At 46.4% G+C, this 21,702-nt stretch overlaps 1 long non-coding RNA gene across 1 annotated transcript; it reads right to left on the reverse strand.

The window, feature by feature from the left end:
* Positions 1–312: 312 nt before the first annotated feature.
* LOC109321878 lies at positions 313–20,480 on the reverse strand. Its single transcript, XR_002104186.1, has 4 exons — positions 20,469–20,480; positions 9,523–9,528; positions 1,123–1,130; positions 313–546 (listed from the first exon to the last, which is right to left on the reverse strand). It is a non-coding gene; the product is annotated as an uncharacterized LOC109321878 (long non-coding RNA).
* Positions 20,481–21,702: the final 1,222 nt, after the last annotated feature.

Genomic DNA, 21,702 nt, shown 5'->3' on the forward strand with positions numbered 1-21,702 from the left:
TGCACGATTTCACAACGATCGCACACTTAATTCAAGCAACATAATTTTATTTTAAAATTCCTTGCTACACATAAAGCACTGCTTAGCTTTAAGAAATCCTTCCCAAACAATGCTATAAGAATTAGTATTACAAAAAACAACTACAGTTACAAGTAAGGTTATTTCTCATGGTATACTTACAATCCTAGAATTCTGAGAAACCAGATCCCCAGATATACTTTCATTCTTTAATTATGGTTTTAGGGTTGGTCTCAGCAGTGATAGGAATAAGTCCCCTTCCTTTAGTCCCACTTGGGCACTCGGGGCTTCAACGTGAACGGGAGTTTTTGTTCACGGAGAGGGTGGTTCAGGTGATCAGTCTGATCCGGCCTACACTTGTGATTCTTCCTTCGGTGTTTTGCAAGTGAGGTTACCTCCAAATTGGGACCATAGGTTTTTATTGGGTCAGTTGCTGTCTTGGGCCCCTCCTACCCAAACCTGTCACTACTCCCAAATTTGGGCTTGGATCTTACTTAACAGATTTCTGCTGGGTGGTCAGTTTTTATTCTTGCGTTTTGGAGATTTTCCACACCGCTGTGGTGACCTCTCTTTCCCAACCCCCTTTCAAAAGCCCCTAGGTTTTGATCTCAGAATGTTTGCTTAAGGGTCGTTTTTAGGTTAACTTTGTTAAAGGTCTCTAAAGATAAAATTCAAAACCAAGACATTCAGTATGTAGGCAAAAGCAAGCAATGAGCCTAGATAAGAAGATGAACCTTACTTTTTTTTCTAAACTGGCTAACGGGTATTTATTACAAGAATTCAAACTATTACATTCAATATGACAGAAGCAGGAGCAGATTTGCTGGCAATGGCAGCAAATCTGCTCCTGCTTCCTGGGGCACTGCAATGGGCCATGGCCACAACCAGGGGGATCTCCAGGTTGCAGTTGCAGCTGCCAGCAGCTGGTAGTCCTCTTCAAAAGCCAGTCCTGCTCTCTGGTCAGCCACTTTCCCAGCCAGGACAGCATGCTTTCTCATACCTTTGCCTCCCCATGCCATGGCTGCTCCAGACCCTGACTCTGGCTGTGAAAACCAGTGCCCCATGCTCCTGCTGGCCTCTGCGCTGGCCCTGCTGGCCTGCCACATTGACCACTGGCTGGCCCATGGCCATCTCGCCCTTCCTGGATCCCCCACATGAAATGACCACCTACCCACCATCCCAGGACCATTGCTGTGCACCTGCTGCCTTAACTCCGTCTATCTGGCTGGACCCTGGCAGGGTTGCCACTGACAGGCTCCAGGATGCCATCACTGGGGGGCCATCACTTTCCTGGGCCTCTGGGCCTACCGGACCAGTCAGGACTGCTGGCTGCACATTGTTCAGCGCACTTAGGATGATGAGCAGTGGCTGGAGGTCTTCAGAATGGCCTGGACCACTTTTAAGGATCTCCTGGAGAAGCTTTGCTCACACCTGGAGTGGCAGGACACTGCCATGAAGCTGCCTTTTCCTGCAAAAACCTGGATAGTTCTCAGCCTGCTCAAGCTGACTATGCTCACCAGCCTGCAGTATGTCAGCCACCTATTTGGAGTAGGTAAGGCCACCACCAGGGAGGCCATCCTGAAGGTGTGTGATGCCCTCCAGGATATGTTGGGGCACACCATGCTCCTTGTGCATGACCCCCTGCCAGTGGTGGTAAGGTTCTGTGCCTTGGGGTTTCCCCAATGCGTTGGGGTCCTGGATAGGACCCACATCCCCATCACTTGTCCACCTCACAGAGACTGCTTCTATTACAACCAGAGGAGCTTTCATTGCATGATGCTTTGTGGATCACAGTAGCACCTTCATGAAATTGTGGCCTGCTGGGCTTGGTGGAGAGTGGGTGCTTCATCCTGGGGGTGTTGGATGTGCAGCTGGGTGCAACGGTGGTCCTGCCCCTCCTCATTGGGTACCCCACCTACCTGTTCCTGCCCTGGCTTATATGGCCCTACACTGGCCGCCTGGACCACAACCAGGCCCACTTTAACTGCTGCCTGGGCCAGACCCACATGCTGATGGAGTGCAGCTTAAGCTGCCTCAAGAAACATTGATGCACCCTCACTGCCTGCCTTGAGCTTGCCAAGGACAACCTCCCCTAAGTCATTGTTACAGCCTGCATGCTGCATAACAGCTCCGCAGGGAGCTCTTCCATGAGGTCTGGGTGGAGGAGGCTTGGGGAAGGGAGGATGCCTAGCAGTGAGAGCACCACCTGTGGCAGCAGTGGCAGTAGTGCCCCTCCCCCCTGCCAAGGCCCCAGGAAAGTTGCATACCCACCGTCAGGGGCCAGGGCACCAGGTGTGAGAGGCACTGGCTGATTACTGGCTCCAGTACTCCCTGCTGTAGCCTGCCTGCACTGCTGTCCATGGACCCCCATCCTCCTGCCCACTCCCAGCACCATGCTCACTGCAGACACATCTCAGAAGAACAAGCTTTTATTCCCCTTACATCAACCAGAACCCCGCCCTCATTCCCCAACAAACAGAGCCCTTCCACCACCCACTCCACCCACCAACAATAAAAAACCTTTCCCGTGAAAACTATATGTAAGTGTTTTGTGTGCTGCCCTTGGGTGGGGCTGCCTAGGGCACAGAGCCCAGGGCCAGGTGATCAGCACCCCAGCCTTTGGCTCTTACCCCACAGGTGTGTATGCCATGATGAGTGTGGTGGGTGGGGGGCTCACCCAGGGGCAACAGTAGCTTCTCATCCCCTGGCATGTGTGGCTTCCCCTATGGCGGCTGGTGACCAGGATCAGCAGGACTGGTGTGCAGTACTGACCCTGATGCAGGCAGCTCCAGCTCCATGCCTCAGTGGAGCTGGGGTGTGCAGTGGGCCTGGGCCCAGGAGTGGGGCCTGTGTGGCTCAGAAGCTGGGGTGGGGGCTGGGAAAGAGGCTCCTGGTTGCTGGAGGTGGTGCAGGACCTCCTCCCAAGCCCATACAGGGGCCTGTTGCTGGGCAGTGGGTGGCTGCCAGGGGGAAGGAAGAGGGTCGGGGGTTGAGCACCAGCTGGGATGAAGGTGGCTGCCGGGGTCATAACAGAGTCCAGCACCAGGTGATCATCATCTGTGGTTTACACTGCCCTGCCCAGGATCACAGTCTGCTCCTGCAGTGCCTCCACCCGCTCATGCTCTGGGGCCTGGAGCTGCTCACAAAACTCTCAGTCCACCTGGTCCTGTGCATCTTCATGGGCCACGTCCTCCACCCACCACCTGTTCTGGTGGGGCACATCCTCCACTCGCCAGGCCTGAGTATCTACCAGATGGTCCTCCAATGCCATGACTAGGCAGTCCAGGAGGAGGGTCTTATCTAGGGTCCTCTGGCAGAGCTGGCACAAGTCCTTAGCTGTGCGAGTCAGTGACCCTGAGGCTGCATCTTGGCTGCCAAGTGCCTCTCTTCTGCATGCAGTGACAGGTCTTGCAGAGCCATAAGAAAGAAGCTATTTGTGTGAGTTTGCAACATTTCAGAGATAAGATGTTTTGTACCATGGCTGGAGGCCTCTGACTGAGGGTCAGGCATGCATGGGCTCATGGTAGGGCAGAGATCATGGCAGGTATCATGGTAAGTCTTCCAGGCAGGCCCAGGATCAAGTGGCTGCCAGCTGAACCCCTCCCCCCCCATATCTCTGCTTGATCCCTGAGGGCTGGTAGGCTGCTGGGTGCTGGCTGCAGGCAGCCAGCTTCTTCTGCCCTGTTTCCAGGGCAAGACAAGCCAGGATCCTGGCAGCACCTACTGATGTGGCTCCAGACCCCACTGCACCCACCTCTTCTGGAAGCCAGCCTGGCTTCTGTGCTGCCACCATGGTGCTAGGAATCAGGGGGCATGGGGCTTCCAAATAACTGGGACAAGCATCTGCCCATGTTTCTGCCCCACCCGCCACACACACACAGAGTTGTCTTCTCTGGGGAGGTGTCCAGGGGCAGTAGATGAGGAGCTGTTTGCACAGACTGAAGGATGCCCAACACACTGTGCCCTGCTGCTGTTGATTGTCATGGTGATCCAGGTGCACCTGTACATCTGACATGGGTTCCTGAGCTTTGGCAGTGTGTGAAGCAAGTCCAGGCTGCCTCACAATTTCTGCCACCACCTGGAGGACTACCTGTGGCTGCACTACATGTTCAAGCCCCCCACAGCTTAGGAGGACATCACCACTGGCATTGACAAATTCCTCGGCATGTAAGAGGCCTAGCTGCAGGGGAACAGACTCCTTAATGAAGTTTTGCACTGTCTCCCACCTCCCTGTGTGCTGTGTGGGGGCAACCTGGGGCCAGGTAGGGAGCAGGGGCAGTGGTAGAAGCTGGGGGCAGGGACTGGAACAGGGAGAGCCCTATCCCCAGTGTGGGACTTAGCACATGACTGGGGCTGGTGTGGCTGGTGACTCTGCATGGTCATGGCTGTTGACAATGGTGTGTAGCTCTATGTGGTGACTTTGGGCAGTGGGGTGCAGTGGGTGGGTGCCCTGTTAGTGGCCCCCACCTGGGAAGAGTTGGCACTGCTGCAGGCTGGTGGTGTCATGGCTGGCTGCATCTTGTAGAGGGGGCTGGAGCTGTGGAGTTGGCACAGCAGGTGCAGGCACAGGATTCCCATGCTGCTAGTGGAGGGTGCAGCCAGGAAGCTTGGCAGAAGTGGCAGCTGCAGGCAGCTGCAGGCCTGTGACATGTCTCTGCAGGTGTTAGGCCAGGGCAAGGGCTTAGGCAGGCCAGCCATGCTGCTGCACACTCTGTGGCTGTAGCCTGGGTCCTGGGATGCGTGGATATCCCTCAGTTGCCATGGAGTTATGGGCACTTCCCGACCAACAATTGTGGTCAGTGATGGCAGCCTACTGTTCCTGCTATGCCTTGACCTCTTGTGGCATTTCTGTGCCAATCAGTCATGCCTATGCTCCCACAACCAGCTTGTGGACATTTGAGCCCCCACCCTGCTCAAACTGGTTCTGCACCTCTGACTTGCCTCGTAGTGCCATGGGGTTGCCAATCTCCTCCTGTGACCAGTTGGGGTCTCAGGTGTTGGGCACGGGTGTAGGCATAGGTGTTGGCAAGGATGTTGCCATTAGAATTTCTGCTGTACCAGTTCTCTGGGCCTCTGGGCAGCTTTCCCTGTGCTGCTAGGCCTTGAGAGCTGCTTGCAGTGCTCAGTGCAGGGGGCTGGTGTGGGACTGACAGCTGCACAGCTGAGACAATGACCTGCAGCATCTGCAGGCTCAAGGTAGGCTATTTGGGGTGGGCTGTGGGCATGTGGAATTGTACCTGGCAGCCAGAAGCTACCTGCAGCTAAGCCTAGGTGCTGGCAGGCCTGGCTCGAGCCTGCAGCAGCCTGCAGTCCTGGACAGCACAGGCCTGGCACCCACATGGCACTGTGGTGCCAGGCAGCAGTGCAGAGGTGTAGGCAGTCTGGTGAGGCTAATTTGTGGCCTGCCAAGGGGAATACCAGGCCTGGATTCATTTCAGGCTACCTGTTGGTGTGCCCCAGGGCTCAAAATGCCTGCAGACTCTTAAAGGCCTGAGGCAGAGTCTGCCATAGAAGCAGCCCAGCCCTGAGGCAGGAGAGGCTTCCAGTCTCAAGCCCTGGGGCTAGCCTCAGGATAGGCCCTTAGTGGCAGGGCTGCTCCTGGGTCATGTCTACATGTGCATTACTGTGCAGTAACTAATTGCATTTGCAGGTTCAAATTAGGTGTTTTTACTGTTCAGTAAGTGTGCACATGCTTAGATGTGTGTACTTACTGTGCAGTAAACTATGCTGCTGCACAGTTAATTGTCTCATGTAGATGCACCCACTGAGGAGCAGAAACAGGTGAAAAGACACTTTCTGTCTCAGTATTTGAAGCAGGTTGCAACAGCTATTTTAATGAGGATGAGCCATAGGCAAGATGCATACATATTTCCTGAGCAGATCATCATGAAGTATTGCATGAGCAAACACAGAATGCAAAGATAACATATTGGGCTTGGGGTAAATATAGCTATAGAAAAGTTTGGGGTTATATCAGAGTCCTAGGCACAGCTGAGTGGAAGAGCATTATGCACCAAAGCAGCCCAGTGACATCTTTTTGAAGAGATATATGCTGGAGCTCCGTAGTTGCAATGGAAGAGAATAATTTGCAATACCTTAATGAATTTATGCAGCACACTATCCCCAGCACCGTGGCTGATGTGTATACATATGGGATTATGGCACAGGGCTGGTCCGTTGTGAGTGAGCTCCCCAGACCTGCACCATACACTGTATGTCGCGTGCACCCCAGGCTGGCTCCATGTACTGTGTGGTGCATGCGTGGCCAGGGTGGGTATATGCTGCATGTAGCATGTGGGGCTGGAGCCTGTGTGAATACTACAGTCAGCATATCTGACAGGTATGGGGCTCATACTGCTGGTAGCACCCTCACTTGTCCAGCCCTGTGGACTAGATCTGGCATCTGAAGCAAGTCTGTGGGCCCAATATGGTTTGCAGACTAACTCTGTGCCCTCATCCAGACTGCAGGGCTGAATGATTTTAACACCCCTGCCCTAGATCATTATGCAATTTTTTACAGTTGCCCTTACCAGATATCCAGGAGAAAGATGCAAGAATTCCTGTAATGGTCAGTTATCAAATACTGTGGCTAGGAATAATTAATTATTAACCTCAAGGAAACTTCAAGTATGCTCCAAAGCGTGAGGATTTATAGGCTTTGTTTTTATCCTACCTTATATAATTGTGGATGGTGTTGTTATGCATGCAAGAAAGTTACTAAGCTCTTGATTTCACTGATATTTTGTGAAAAAGTTTCAAGGAAATTTTGGCTTTGGATGGGGCTTGTTCCAAAATGCTGAGCCAGAGAAAGGAAGAGATATAGCTTGTGTGCTGGGTTCTGTAAGTTATGTAGAGAATTAAAGTATATAATTGTTTTTATGCTGACTGAAACCAACCATTCCAATTATAGTATTTAAACAAACTGAAGAAAACAAACATACACTGTTTCCTCAGATCACGGTCTTAACAAGGGGAGGAGAGGACTGGGAAGAAGAAAGGGCTAATAGGGAGCTCTCAGTTCAAGCCAGAGCATGTACAGAGAAGGTTCCACAGGGTGATCAGGCAGATGGAGAACCTATGAGGGTGATCTAGAGGAGACAAATGGACCTGGTGGTGTTTAGTCTAGCAACATAGAGACTTAAAGGGGATATGAATGCTATAAATATGTTAGGAGTGTAAACACCCAGGAGGAAGAAAAGTTAAATATTGGCACAAAAATAAATGGGTATAGTTTTCCACATATGCATTTAGTTTCTAAGCATGAGAGCATTGAGGTTCTGCAACACCTGTCCTGGAGGAGTAGAGGGGGCAAAAAAAAAAATCTAAGTACTTTTATGATGGAACTTGATCAATTTTATATGAATTAGATTATGACCTGTGGCTGCCGTGGGCCAGGAAGTGACTTGACTCAGTGACAAAGGTGACCCCTTCCACCTTTATATGTATTTGTAAGTGGCAATTAATTACATGAGCTATGCAGACCGTGTGGGTCGGGGGGGAACAGAAATGAAAACAGTTAGGGGTAGTTTATGGGCCAGATTTTCAACTGTTTAATGTGCTCTTTTGACTTCAGTTGAGGCTATGGCAGTAAATACCCTGGCACCTTCACTCATGTAATTATTCTTGCCAGGGCAAGTGTTGTCATTGGAATGAATGGGGCATTTGTGTGAGGGAGACAGCATTGGATCAGAAGGAATTAATTAGGGCTATGAAGAAGAGCAGCTGGTGACAGATTTTATAATGGAAAAAATAACCTCCTACTTTTCTTTTCCTCCATCCCTAAAAGAAAACTTACAACAGGGAATTCATATGATGTAAATGTCACCAGGATCTTTGTTTTTACCCAACCCTTTGTTTATACTGTCTGCTGTTGGGGGCTGGGGTTGTTTTATCTCTATATTTGAAAATAACTTTTTGAGAAATGGTTTTTTTAAAATCACTTTTTCAACATGTTCTGTGTGCATGTGTGTGTGGTGAGGAAGTATGAAGGATTTTTAACATAGCTTTAATGTATCCACCAGTGTTTCAACAGTATTCCATAATGAATCAATATAATCAATACAAGTTCTATTCTGCCCTGGCCGTTTCTTTTGCTGCTTGTTTTTTGTGGGGTTTTTTGGTTAAGGCCTGGAGAGAAGAAAAACTTGCAAGTATACTTTTTTTTTTGTGAGGGTGAGACCATGTTAGTTGTTGTCACTGTATTTTTGCTACATAATGGGAACTCTGCACATGTATTAGAAACCATTTTACAAGACTGTGATTTTAAGGCATAGAGTGTCATAATTGCATTTCACTTATAGTCCAAGTCACATTATGGCAAGGTTTATTTAATGCCCTGTGCTAATTTCTTTAGTTATCAGACCTGTATTTCTTTCAAAAAACTTTCACACTTAAATGTGCCAACATCCTTTAACAGAAAAGACCAGCCAAAGTCAGGATATTAATTACGTCTGTTTTTTATGTTTTTTTTAATCTCAGTTTCTATGTGTTGAAACACCTGCTGTTCCTCAGCTCCACAAGCACAACTTGTTCATGCCTGTTCTATTTATTTTTGAATTAGAAGGTGTCTTCTCACGGCCAGCACTACGTAATAGTGAAATACCAAAGGAAACAGGTGGCTTCTTTAGGGTAAATGATTCACGTAAGTTTATATGACCTACTTGTTACAGATCAGTTATTACTTTAGACTTGCCCTGGATGTAATAGTTCATACACACATCATGGGATAAAATCTGCTCAATTTGCCATCCATGCATAACTTAATCAACTATTGCAGCATATTGCAGACATTTATCATATTCTTTGTATTCCCAGCAAAGATAATGGAACATTGCCAAGGCAAGTACATGTTGATGCTGTTTGCAGTACACTTTTCACTTTAACTAAGATTGGCATATGCAATTTCACTACATTTCAATCCATGTTTCTTGCATTTGAAAGTATAACTCAGTGAAACATACAGTATTGTTTCTAAGTGAATACATACATGGCCAGATTCAGTTCTGATGTAATTCTACTGACATCACTAGAATCACACTAGGATGAATATGGCAAGCAGATGAATATGGATCAGTATAGTCTATCACCATTTCCATATTAAGTTTATTGGAACTGCCACAATATCTTTTCTTGCATTCCTGCAGTGTTACTGCACACTCAATATATTATATATAGAATAACAAGGAAAACAAATGAGAGATTCTGTGTTTTGTGTGTTCTGTTTACAAAGAAAATGTTATTTTACGGCAACTGCTCAGAGAAATTTGTCAATATGTGAATTCTGCAAGAATCTTTCTCTAAATTTCTTGCTTTTTGTATAAAATCATACCAAAATATGTTTAGATTACATTTGTTAGACAAACTGAAATCTGAAGAACAAGTACAATTTAGAATTAGGTGATAAAATTCATTTGAACTTAATCAATGTTTTTATGAGGAAAACATGTCAGAATTGCCAATCTGATTTCTCAGTGTCAGCTGAATTGTCATTATTTTTTCTTTTACTTTAATCTCTATATTTAAAATAACGTAGCTCTGGGAGAAGCTGATACTCTAAAGACTCTGGAAAGTAAAACATTCCGTAGCTTAGCATAGCTGGTAAGGCATTGGCAGTGGCAAAAGAAGTACCCTCATGCTGCAATACCAGGTTTAGTCTTGGCTTTCTGGGCAACCCATGCCCATTGGAGTAGTTATTTCTTTGTGCAGCAAAGATTACACTCACTTTGTACAGGGTGTGTGAAGGAAAGTGGTCTTCTGCTTCTAGTTTTAGAACATAAAGGTGTCAGGTGGACTGTGAGTATCTGCGTAAGAGAAATTGCACTGGGACCATCAACTTAATTTGTTTAGCACAAGATGGCCATAATTATTATGCTTGCACAGTTTGCAAAATTAAGCATGCCAATAATACTCTCCAAGACTCTATAAACTAGAGTCTGAACTTAGCTTTCTTTGCTTCATCGCTTTTTATTTATTTATCCAAATTGTGTTGGATACTTTTTGGAGGTATAAGGTTAAAGAAATACCTTTTAAATAAAATAAAATAAAATAAAAAGGCATTTTTTCCATGATAGGATCGTGCTTCTGATTTGAGAACACAACAGTGAAACTGACTAGAAGTGCACTAAATGAAACTAACAAATCTCTCCTTTTAGGTCCATTTGCATTCTCCAAGCTGAGAAACAAACAGGAAATTAGTCATTTAAAAAAAATCAATGTTAATGAATTTAGTTGTTCGAAACTAAGTTAGGAATATTTTTTCTATCATGGCAGTGTCTCTTAAAACAGCAGTTTAAGAGAAGATGGGGTTATTTCAGCAACTGGGCCAAATCTTTTGAAGCTGTTAATGGGAGGGGATTATAATGACCACATATCTTTTAGAATGAAATATAAACCTTGCTTCTTGGACTCAGTTTTCTTACTGACTCAAAATGGAAAGAAAAGGATGAGAGAATTAGCAAGGGAAGGAAAAACAGAAGGCCAGAATGAAGAAATAAAGACTAGAAAAAAATGGAGAGGGGAAGAGTAAAGAGAGACAGATGAAATAAACCAGGAAATAATACAACGTGAATAACTTTAAGAAAAGGAGGGTGAAAATTAGAAAATTAGATTGTTGGCCTACTGTGATTGTCCTAATTCAGGGGCATTCAACCATTTAAAATAAGTGCAACCCCGTCACCTCCCCTTTTTAATAACAGTATTCGGGTGGGGGGGGGGCGCGGAAGGTGGTGTGTGGCTGGGCATGGAATGGAGAGGGTGTGGCCCACAGATCTGTACAGGGTGAAGGCAACTGCTGCTGCAGGCTGGACTCTACACCGTGCTGCCACTGCCTCAAGAGCCATGAGGTGTCATGTGCCTGCTGTCATTGGATGGGCAGGGGACAGACACATACACATGCAGATGCACACATGCAGATGCAGAAACACACAGATGCAGACAGATGCAGACACACACACAGATGCAGACATGCAGATGCAGACACATGCAGATGCAGACATGCACAGATACATGTGGATGCCAACATGCAAGCAGATGCAGCCATGCACAGACACACATGCAGATGCAGACACGCGGATGCAGATGCATGCAAGTGCAGACACACAGACACACACAGATGCCGACATGCAAACATGCAGACACAGACATGCACACAAATGCAGATATGCACAGATGCACATGCAGACATATGCAGATGCAGACAGACATATGCAGACGAAGACACATGGATGCAGACACACAGATACATGCAATTGCAGACACATGCAGATCCAGACATGGAGATGCAGACATGTGGATACACTCAGATGCAGATATGCATAACACACATGCAGATACAGACATGCAATTACAGACACACAGACACATGCAGATGCAGACACACATGGATGCAGACATGCAGACACACGCAGAAGCAGACACGCACACATGCATATATGCACAGACACACATGCAGATACAGACACAGAGACACATGCAGATGCAGACATGTAGACGCAGATACAGACACACAGACACATGCGGATGTGGACACACAGATGCAGACATATGCAGTTGAAGATGCAGACACAGACACACATGCAGATGCATACACACACTGACACACCCCACCTCAGCAGGTAGATATGCATGTGGGGGAGAGGGGTGGGGCACGGGAGAGGGAAGGGGCTGGGGGGCCAGATGGAAACTCCCACAGTGAAAGAGATAGGGGGGCAGGGGTGAATGAGGCCTGGGCCAGCTCCTGGGATAAGGAGAGCCCAGCAGCTCCCATTGTATGGCAGTCAAGGGAGGGGCTGGTGGCAGGGCAGCTGCTGGAGTCCCGCTGCCCTGCAGGAGAGCAATTGCACTGCAAAGTTGCCCTGCTGGCTAGCAGGCCCGGGGCCAGATTAATTAGACAGTAATTCAATTTACAACTACTTTCCGGCACCTGCACAGTGTTGCCATCACCTTCGCCAGTAGCACGTGCAGTTCTGCCAGCTGCTGACGTGCCTCACATTTGGCCAATTGTGCGCTGCTGCAGTGGGCACAAAACACACTTCCACCCACCATTCAGAGAACTGCAAGAGAGTAAGAGCCAATCTGGAGAGCAAGCTGGGGTGAGGAGGCATCATGATATGCTGTGTGTGGCTGTTGCCTGGCGTGCCCTTCCCCCTCACCCTTCCCCTCCCCACCCTCCTGTTATCAGGGCTAAGTATGCCAGGCTATGGCACTGCCCATGGGACACTGCAGCTAGGAGGAGCTGGGGAAGCACAGGGGAGAGTTACACTTTTTTCCTGCTCAAGCCTCACCAGAGGCTGGCAGGGGCCACAGTATGGGAGTATAGGAATGCGCTGTGGGAGAGGCCGCTGCTGCCCCTTGGGGTGCACTCTGTCTCTGCCTACCAGCCTGTCCACGGGTACCCTCTAGGACCTATCCAAGTACCCCTAGGGGTACACATACTTCTGGTTAGCAACCCCTGTCCTAAATGAGCCGGTATATATCTAGTTTGACCTGCTGGAAAACTAGTTCCATAAGGCATTCCTAAATTAATTCCTGTTTAAACTAGCATGTATTTCATAGATGTCATAGATTTCATAGACTTTAGGACTGGAAGGCACCTCTCAAGATCATCAGGTCCAGCCTCCTGCCCAAGGGGCAGGAAGTCTGCTGGGGTCAAATGATCCCAGCAACATAAGCATCCAAATGTGCCTTAAAGGTGTCCAGAGTAGGTGCTTTCACCATTCCTGGTAGGAGTCTGTTCCAGGCTTCGGGAACTTGGACAGTGAAGAAGTTTTTCCTTATGTCCAGTATAAAACGGTCTTCCTGGAGTTTGTGACCATTAGACCTTGTCTTCCCTTGGGGTGCACTGGTGAACAGACTTTCCCAGATCCTGGTGTACACCCCTAATATATTTATAAGCTGCCACCAAGTCCCTGCTAAGCCTTCGCTTTTCCAGGCTGAAGAGTCCCATGTCTCAGCCTCTCCTCATAAAACTTGTTCACTTGTCCTCTGATCATGCATGTGACTCTCATCTGGATTCTTTCAAGCTTCTCCACATCCTTCCTAAAGTGCAGAGCCCAGAACTGAATATGCAGCTTTTAAAAGGACTGCGCCAATGGAAAAAAGCCTCATTCAAGACCTAGCTCTGGAGCGAGACCCAGCTCCTTAAAAAATCAAGGTTTGATTAAACAATTTCTAGTAATGGAGAATTTACCAAACCACTTGGCAAATTGTCCCAATGCTGAATTACCCTCGCTGTTAAAAATATGTTTCTTATTTCAGTCTGAATGTACTAGCTTTAACTTCCAGCTATTTGTTCATGTTATTCTCTGTGCCTGCTATTATCAAATTGCTTTCCTTCTCTAATTTATTAGTATCTTTTTGGAATTGTGGACATAAAGATGACAGACTGGGCACATCTACATGAGATACTTTGTCACCATAGCTATGAGTTACAGTGACATAGTGTTAGTGGGTATGAACCATGCTGCTGCTGCTGCTGCTGCTGCTGCTGCTGCACAGAAGGGTCAGAAACGACCCATGCGGCACCAGGACTGTGCAGTACCAGAGGTTACTGTGTAGTCATTTAGTACTAAATGGCTAATTCAGTAGTTGCTAAAGCAAGTAACAACTACACAGTCAGACGCAAGTGTAGATGCACTCTCAGATTTGCAAACAGTGCAAAGCATAGAGGTAATTTAATGTCTCTACATCTACTGATTACATGTTCTATATCCAAGGTCTATATAAGGCTACAGTGTGTTAGTGACTGCTTACGTTCAAGGTGATTGTCTGCCATTACCTCATGTCTTTTCAAGAGTCACTGGGCGTGTCTCCATGTTCACTAATGCGCAGTAGTTATTGCACATTTAGTTTACTAGTTGCTTAATTAAATACTAACTAAATAAGTGCTAACTATAGTTACTGTGCAGTAGTACCGGCACATGGTTTTTTGGAGATAGTTACTGCACAGTAGCCTAAAAACACTGTACAGCTTATTAGCACACTTTTTGACCGGCACACTACTGCACAGTGTTATTTGGTTACCATGCAGTAAGCATCTCTTGTAGATATGCCCACTGTTTCCCAGAATTAATTCTTTTATTTGGTAAGCATGGCCTGCATTTTTAAACATATTGAAACATGTATTACTTGCTTATGCCCACCTTACTAAGTGATCCAGGTCACACTGCATCCAGTGACCTGTCTTCATTAGTTACCATTCCCTTAAGCTTTGTGCATCTGAAAACTGTATTAACTGTTTTTAAGTTTCCTTCAAGGTCATTGATGAAAGTGTTAAACTGTAAGGCCTGGAAGAGTAAAGGGCATGGATAAAGGCATAGCCAATTCAGTGTTTTATTTTAGTATGTATTCTCAGATATCTTTCCTGTTAATTACACTTGACTGTGATACAATTGTAGTATTCGGTCATTCAGCCATTACAGACTGGCACAAAGTGAACTTATTGTATTCCTTGCCTTTGAAGCAACAGAAATCTTAATCTTACTAAAAAGCCCAGGCTTTGGCAAGAGTGCATCCAAGACTGAATCATCAATCCTTTTTTTTTTTTACAGAAACTTCCCTGAAGAATGAATGAATAATGATCACATGAGTAAAAAGATTTCTTTCAAAGTTCTGTAATACAACAACGGGAGATAAGAGCAATTTTACAGAAATGTGGTAAGATAAAATTGTTGGGTGGAGCAAACAAAGGAAAAAAATAAACACTGGAGCACAAGCCATTTTCTTTGTTCAGGATAAGGTGCAATACTGCTTAAGAAGTAATGATGATTCATGATGCTCATCAGTTATCCATGACGCACCTAAGACAGCTTACATGTAGTTTCTTTGCTCTTGTTTAGACAGCTCTTTTCCCTCAGCCCTTCTTCCCTGTTGCTACAGGTCTCTTCTACTTTCTCTACTTTACTCTCTGTATTTCCTTGCCTCCAGAAGGTCCCACTTCCCACCCTTCAGTGGGATTTGTTTTAAATACCACCTGCTAGATCAGGGGTTTTCAACCTGTTTTACTAAGTGCACCTTTGGTACCCTCCCTGCTTTAAATAAGTGCACCTCTGGGGGAGTGGCACATGGCCAGACAGTGAGTGGGGGTGGGCAGCTGGACAGCTGGGGGTGGGGGAGGGAGCGGGATTGGCAAGCAGCAGCAGCAGAGCGTCTGTGCGGCCCACAGAAGGGCACCTCTGCTCTCACCCCACCCCGGCCCTGCTCCTGTGAGGCAGCAGCACTCCATCCCCACCCACCTCCACATACCTCCTGAGGCCTTTCAAAATACCCCCAGGGGTACGTGTACCCCCAGTTGACATGCCTGTGCTAAATGATAATATGGGAGGACTAAATTATTATCAAACTACACTGGCTCTGAATTAAAACATTTCTTTAAAGATCTGCTCCTGCCACAACTTAACATCCTGCTATATTGACATTCTAGTTATGAGTACACAGACTGATATTTTGGTGCCTCCAGGGACCTGGACCTCTTCAGCTTCCACAAGAGAAGGCTGAGAGGTGATCTTGTGGCCACCTACAAATTCATTAGGGGGATGCTTCAAGGGATTGGAGATGCTCTGTTCACCAGGGCGCCTCTTGGAGTAATAAGGAACAAAGGTCACAAACTGACAGGCAGCAGATTTAGGCTAGATATTGGGAAAAACTTCTTCATGGTAGGGGTGACCAAAATTTGGAATGGGCTTCCAAGGGAGGTGATGCTGTCCCCTACCTTGGGGGTCTTTAAGAGAAGGCTGGATAGGCATCTGGCTGGGGTCATCTGACCCCAGCACTCTTTGCTGCCTAGGCAGGGGGTCAGACTCAAAGATCTGTTGAGGTCCCTTCTGACCCTAGCATCTATGAATCTATGAAACTATGAAATAGTACAAAAAAACCCCCAAACAGAAAAAAAATTAGTGTCCTGGGACTTTAGGACTGTTTAATGCTTACCCGGGCTATGCTGTTTGGTGGCAGTTACAGTTCCCTTGTTGGTTATAGTTCTGACTGATTTTCTATTGGATCTACCCAGATGTCTTCCATCTGGAAAATAACACTGAAGGAGATCAGGAGCTAAGGAAAAGAATCACTGAAGAAATAGAACATCTGTTGGTGGCTGATATGTGCTGCAATATCAGAACATCTGGTTGGTGTTTGGCTAGGGTGTAAGGGGAGGCTGGAGCCGCAGGGGAGACAAGCCTCATATACCCTTGAAGAGAACTTTCACCAAGGGGACACCTCCCAGTACCTATAAACAGGGATCCTGGTTTTCTCTGATTTAAAAAATCCTCAATTTTCAGTTAAAAAAAAGTAACCCCAAATGTACATTTTCCCATGATTTAAATGAAAAACCACTAATATATGGATACGTATGTATTGGTGTTTCATTTTAATCATGGGGAAATGTGAATTTAGGGTTACTTTTTTTTTTTAACTGAAAATTGGGGATTTTTTTAAATCCGAGAAAACCAGGATCCCTGCCTATAAGTTACATCAAGATGTTGCAGGTGAGGACTGGGTGATTACTGCTGTCAGATTCTGCAAGGATGATGTGGGTTTTCTCTTAGGCCACAGACCAGCTGGGTGCCAGATCAACAGAGACTTCAGTCCTATTGAGTGCCCCCTGACAGTGCCCAATACCAAACAGGTACAATCTTGCTCAGAGAGGCTGAAGAAAAGAAAGCTAGTATCTCTGTGTTTAATAGAAAGTGGAATTTCCATTGTGAATAAAATGCTTACATTTTGAAATTTGGTTTCATACCAAATCATAAGGAAAAGCTAAAATTTTGAAATTTCTTGTGGGTAAAAATTATATTAAAAACATTATATGGTTGAATTGTTTAGTTTTTAGAAATTCAGTTTTTTCATTTGGATAAAGAAAATGATTCTTTTCAATGTGATAAAATTGAAATTAAATAAAAATTTAAAGTCCATATGTCACTGGTACATCTTGTAGGGCTTGAGTCCCATCTTGACTGATGCACTACCCCTGTGCGATGTCAGGGTGGGATCCTACATAGCATCACCTGCTGGTTCTGGTTGCTGTTCCTGCTTACCTGCTATGACTTAATGTCCTTCTTGGGAGACAGTTCCAACAGGTAGCTTATGAGGTCCCACACCTTTGGTTTCTTCATGGGGCTCCAAACTCCCCTTTACCCCACCCTTACCGCATCCAGTGCTGGAATGGATGTTATGGTCTCAAGGCTCCACTTATAAAAGATTGCTTCTCACCTGAATGTCCCACCATTAAGGGGATGAGAGACCTTTTGGCCAGCAGTTCTTTTTAGTCCACCCTTTGGCTATGGGCTAATGTCCCTGTAACTAGATTTACTGTGACCTTGTGCTGATGACGTTCTTGTAAGGAAAACTCAGAAAAAACCCAATATGAAGTACCAGATCAGCTTCCACTGAGATGCATTCATGGCTGTGTTCCTGCCATGTGCTCTACAGGATTGTCAGCTTCCTGCTCCACCCTCACAGCTCTACTAGGGGCCCTTTATTGTGTCTCTGCCCCTTTAGCTGCCACCCTGGGCCTCTGTGCTGCTGGTTACTTTGCAGCCTGGCTTGGTCCTAAACTTCCCCCCCTCCACAGGGGCCTCTCCATACTCTGACTTCCTGGCTTCTCACTGGTCACCTCCCCTTCTCTCTCTCTCTCTCAGCCTTGGGGCCAGGTTACTTCCCTGCCTCGTTCAGCAGTGCTCCACAGCTCCCTTCCTCATACTTTCCCATGAGGTGCCTGTGTTGCCTGATGCAGTCTACTCTGGCTGTGTTCCACATTGCTCCCCACTTTGTCACCAAGATCAGCAGCCTCTCCAGGACTCTTTCACAGGGCTTTGCATGCCTCTGTTGGGGTGCACAAATAGCTCAGGTCTCCTCCCAGGCCATACACATACTGGAGCTGGGAGGCTGTGCTTCTCCCCACTTTGCTCAGCAGCCTTTCTGGGATGTTCTCTAGGAGCTTTGCCTCATCGTGCCTCTGCTAGGGCATGCAAACAGCCCAGCTTTCCTCCTGGGCTGTGTGCAGCTTCCTGGCTCTGGTCCACATTCCCTTGAGGTCTCCATCTCCTGCCCAATGCTCTCTCCTCCACCTGTCTTGCAGCCCGCCCTGCTCTCAGGCCCTGCCCTTCTCTTTTTCCAATCTGGAGGCTCAGACTCCTAAACTGGCACACCTGAGCCTGCCATCCCAGTGTTTCTCTGCCTGTTATGGAGCATGGGGAAAATGGAGAAAGCCCTTGTCAGCTGTCTCTTCCCCTCTCACACCACGAAATTAAAATTAAAAGTCCATGAAAATCTATAAATGTAGCTTCTTTTGTTAAAATAAATAAATACATACTTTACCATTAAGATTGAGTTACAAAAAGCTGTGTGAAAGAAAAAGACCCACTCAACTTTTTCATTAGCAGTTTCTTCACGGACTCAAGAAAAGTGGAATAGAATTGTACTTAGTTGCTTAAATGCTTATGCACCTAATAGGTGTAAAGGAATCTGCCCTTAAGTTAATTAAGACAATAAAGCCAAAAAGAGGTTTTGCTGTTATTGAACTAGAAGAAAGCAGAGAATCTGATGAAGTAAGTTGTCAGCTACTAACACTCATGCCTCACCCATGCCCCAGGTGGGCTGCAAGTTGCTGCAGTGCAGGGCACTGGCCATGGGGTGGGTGAGGGGCCATTTTCCCATGCTCAGCACCAGCTTGTAACCTGCCCCCACTGCCAGCCTGCGCCCCGTGCTGGCTCCGGGTTCACCCGTCGGGGCTGTGCCACAGCAGGAGCAGCTGCGGCCCCCCCACTTGTCACACCGGGCAATGTTTACTGCCTCTGCCCAGCCAGAGCTTGCTCACTGATCTGTACAGGGGCAGCAGTAGCAACATCACTGCAGCCTACCACAGTGCTAGCTCTGAGCAGGCCGTAGCAGCAAACGCTGCCCAGCATGGCAAGCAGGGAGGCTGCAGCAGTTGCCACTGCCACTCAGCCCTGACGGGTGAGCCCAGAGCCAGCATGGGGCCAGGTTAGAAGCTAGTGCTGAACACGGGAAAAGCAGCCCCTCTCCTGCCCTGTGGCTGGCGTCCCACACTGCAGCCACTCACAGCCCAGTGGGGCTACCTGTGCCTGCTCAGGACAGCCCTGTGCAGGCTGCAAGCAGCTTCAGCAGGGAGTGCCGGCCATGGGGTGGGGGAGGGGTCGCTTTTCCCCATGCTCCACACCAGCTCCTTCCCTGCCTCTTCCCCACTTCCCTTATCTGAGCTTTACGCACCAGGGCAGCCATAAGGTCCCAGGCCAGAAGTCTCTGTTGGGAATTCCAGCTGGGGGGGCTGGGCTGGGGGCAGGGGCGGGGGGTGCTGTTGCAAGAGCCTGCCAAAGATTCTTCTTGGTTCTACTGCCCCTGGTCCCTGAACTAAGGACAGATAAATTTTAATTTTCCAAATTTTTTTAGGGGCTCTGAGGGCTGGATAGAATGGCCTCATGGCCCGGATCTGGCCTGTGGGCCATATTTTGCCCACCCCTAAAGTGTCAGCCCGTCCTGACTTCAGACTAATAGGCCAGGTACCTCTCTCATTATTAAAATAAAATAAGAAAGTCAACATGATATGTTTCATTAATTGAAATCATCCTGTTGCTGTAAAATATAAGATTTTGACCAACTGTACATTTTATAGAAATGTTTTAACCTATGCTAGTGGCGTTATATATTACAGCCCTGAAATACATATCTGTGTCATCAGTTCATTTTCTCATTTCCCTTACCTTGTGATATGGTATATTTAATTGTAGGAGAAATAAGTGAGCTAGATCATCAGTTGGTATAAAATTGGCATAGATCAGCTGACTTCAATAGAGCCATACTGATCTATGCCAGTGCAGGATTTGACACAGTAGACAGAAATTTTGTTGAATGTACAGTAATTTTCAGGAGGGGGGACACAAGACAATGGCCCTCAGATTCACCAGAGACTTTTTATTCTGTTCCAACAGTCCAGTTGTGATTTCTAAATATGCTAGTTTGCTTGGGGTCAGTGATTTTATGAATACTTGCTGGTCCATTTTAAATGGATACTTGTAGAGAGAATGTGTTTACCTGAACAACAAAACTCCTATGCAAATATGAATAATGGAACATTTATATAACGGCCTATCAAATACAACAATAAGAGCAGTAAATTTTGCTGTTTGCTCAAGGTAGGGTTAAGGTTTTTTCTGTTGACAGTGATATTAGTGTCATTACTGTATTACTTTTACTTTTGTCTGTGTGTGCTCTCTGAATGACAGTCATGCCCCTGCTGTCACAAAGGAATATTTATATAGCGATGAAGTTTTCTGCTTATGTTATAAAAGCCCATGTACCTGCGGCCCATGCAATGTGTGGCACTGGAGAAGGACATTGGACTGGGTAAATGTATCCAGAAGTCACACTGTAGGGAAGGAGCAGAGCAGTGGGCATACTGAATGCCTTTGGAGGGAGCAGAACCTATCCCATTTGAACACTACTCTGGGGAAATTAGAGACCACGTACAGGCAGAGCAAACAGCATAATGAGCAACATAAGGTTCCCCTCTGCAGTTTCCACTTTTTTCATGGGGACTATGATTACACAAATAGCATGGGAGAGTCAATGAATGCACCTTCCCTCTGGGATGCACCACAGTGTCTTGAGTGGAAATGTTTTGTGGAGCAGTAGCTATTCACCACAGCTACTCTAAAATTCATGAGGCAGGTTCTTCTATGAATCATTGGGCTCCATGTAGTTGGTAGCTCATGTGCCCATATCTTCCATGTGGCTACTAACCCATCCTCCTTCTGTGAGGACATAAGCTGTCAGGTTTTCTGCACAGTCACCCATGTGGTAATTTATAAGGAACTTAAAACCTGTGTGCTTTCCATTAGAAAGAAACATAATGGACAGGTCCATACCTGTCAAAACTGTTCTTATTTAAAACATGGCTCAAAAATCATAGTGCTATTGATATATATTATAATTTAAGTCCTGGTAGAGTTGAATTAATAACCATACTTTCTATGTAAAATGAAGCATTTTTACAGCCCCTTCAAAGGCTGAGAACATGAGAGGGGGTAATACTTTTGGAGCAGAGGAATCAACAATATTATTGGCTTTTTACACAGAGGATTTTTCTATACCACAAAGCTTTTACAAACCCAACTCAGCTGAGGAAATTACTAAGTAGAATCCCTTAGTGAATCCCATATTTCACCCTTTGGCTGAATCAGCTACTGAAAGACTGCATTTATCCAGCCACCCTTAGAGAAATGCAGGGGGGGGGGGTTGTTTTGTTTTAAAAATAGATGTAAATGTTACAGTTAAAGAGTCATATCAGAGGCATAAGTGACCAGAGTAGTTCTGACTTTTTTCTCATAAAAATCATGTCCTTGACACAGCTGTAGTGGATATGAGCAGGGGTGCCACTTGGTATTTAGTTTTATATTATAACCTTTGACCATGCTAGTTTGACCCATTCAGAATGTTATTTGAACTTGGCCATTCTGTAAATCCATTGGACCAGATGCCTTTTTCCATCTGAATCATGAAAATCGATGCTGAACATTCACATAAAAAATTTTCAATCCAGTTTTCTACATGGCTGTTTCATGTCCAGTTGAGTTGGGCAGGTGTGATTCATGTGTTACTTTTTTGTATGAGACAGGAGTCAGCCATGTTGCTGTATGGAAATAAGTGCAAAAAAGGATGCTTAGTGGAGCTATC

Source organism: Crocodylus porosus, unplaced genomic scaffold, assembly GCF_001723895.1.
Source record: "Crocodylus porosus isolate Cpor-Errol unplaced genomic scaffold, CroPor_comp1, whole genome shotgun sequence".
NCBI lineage: Eukaryota > Metazoa > Chordata > Crocodylia > Crocodylidae > Crocodylus > Crocodylus porosus.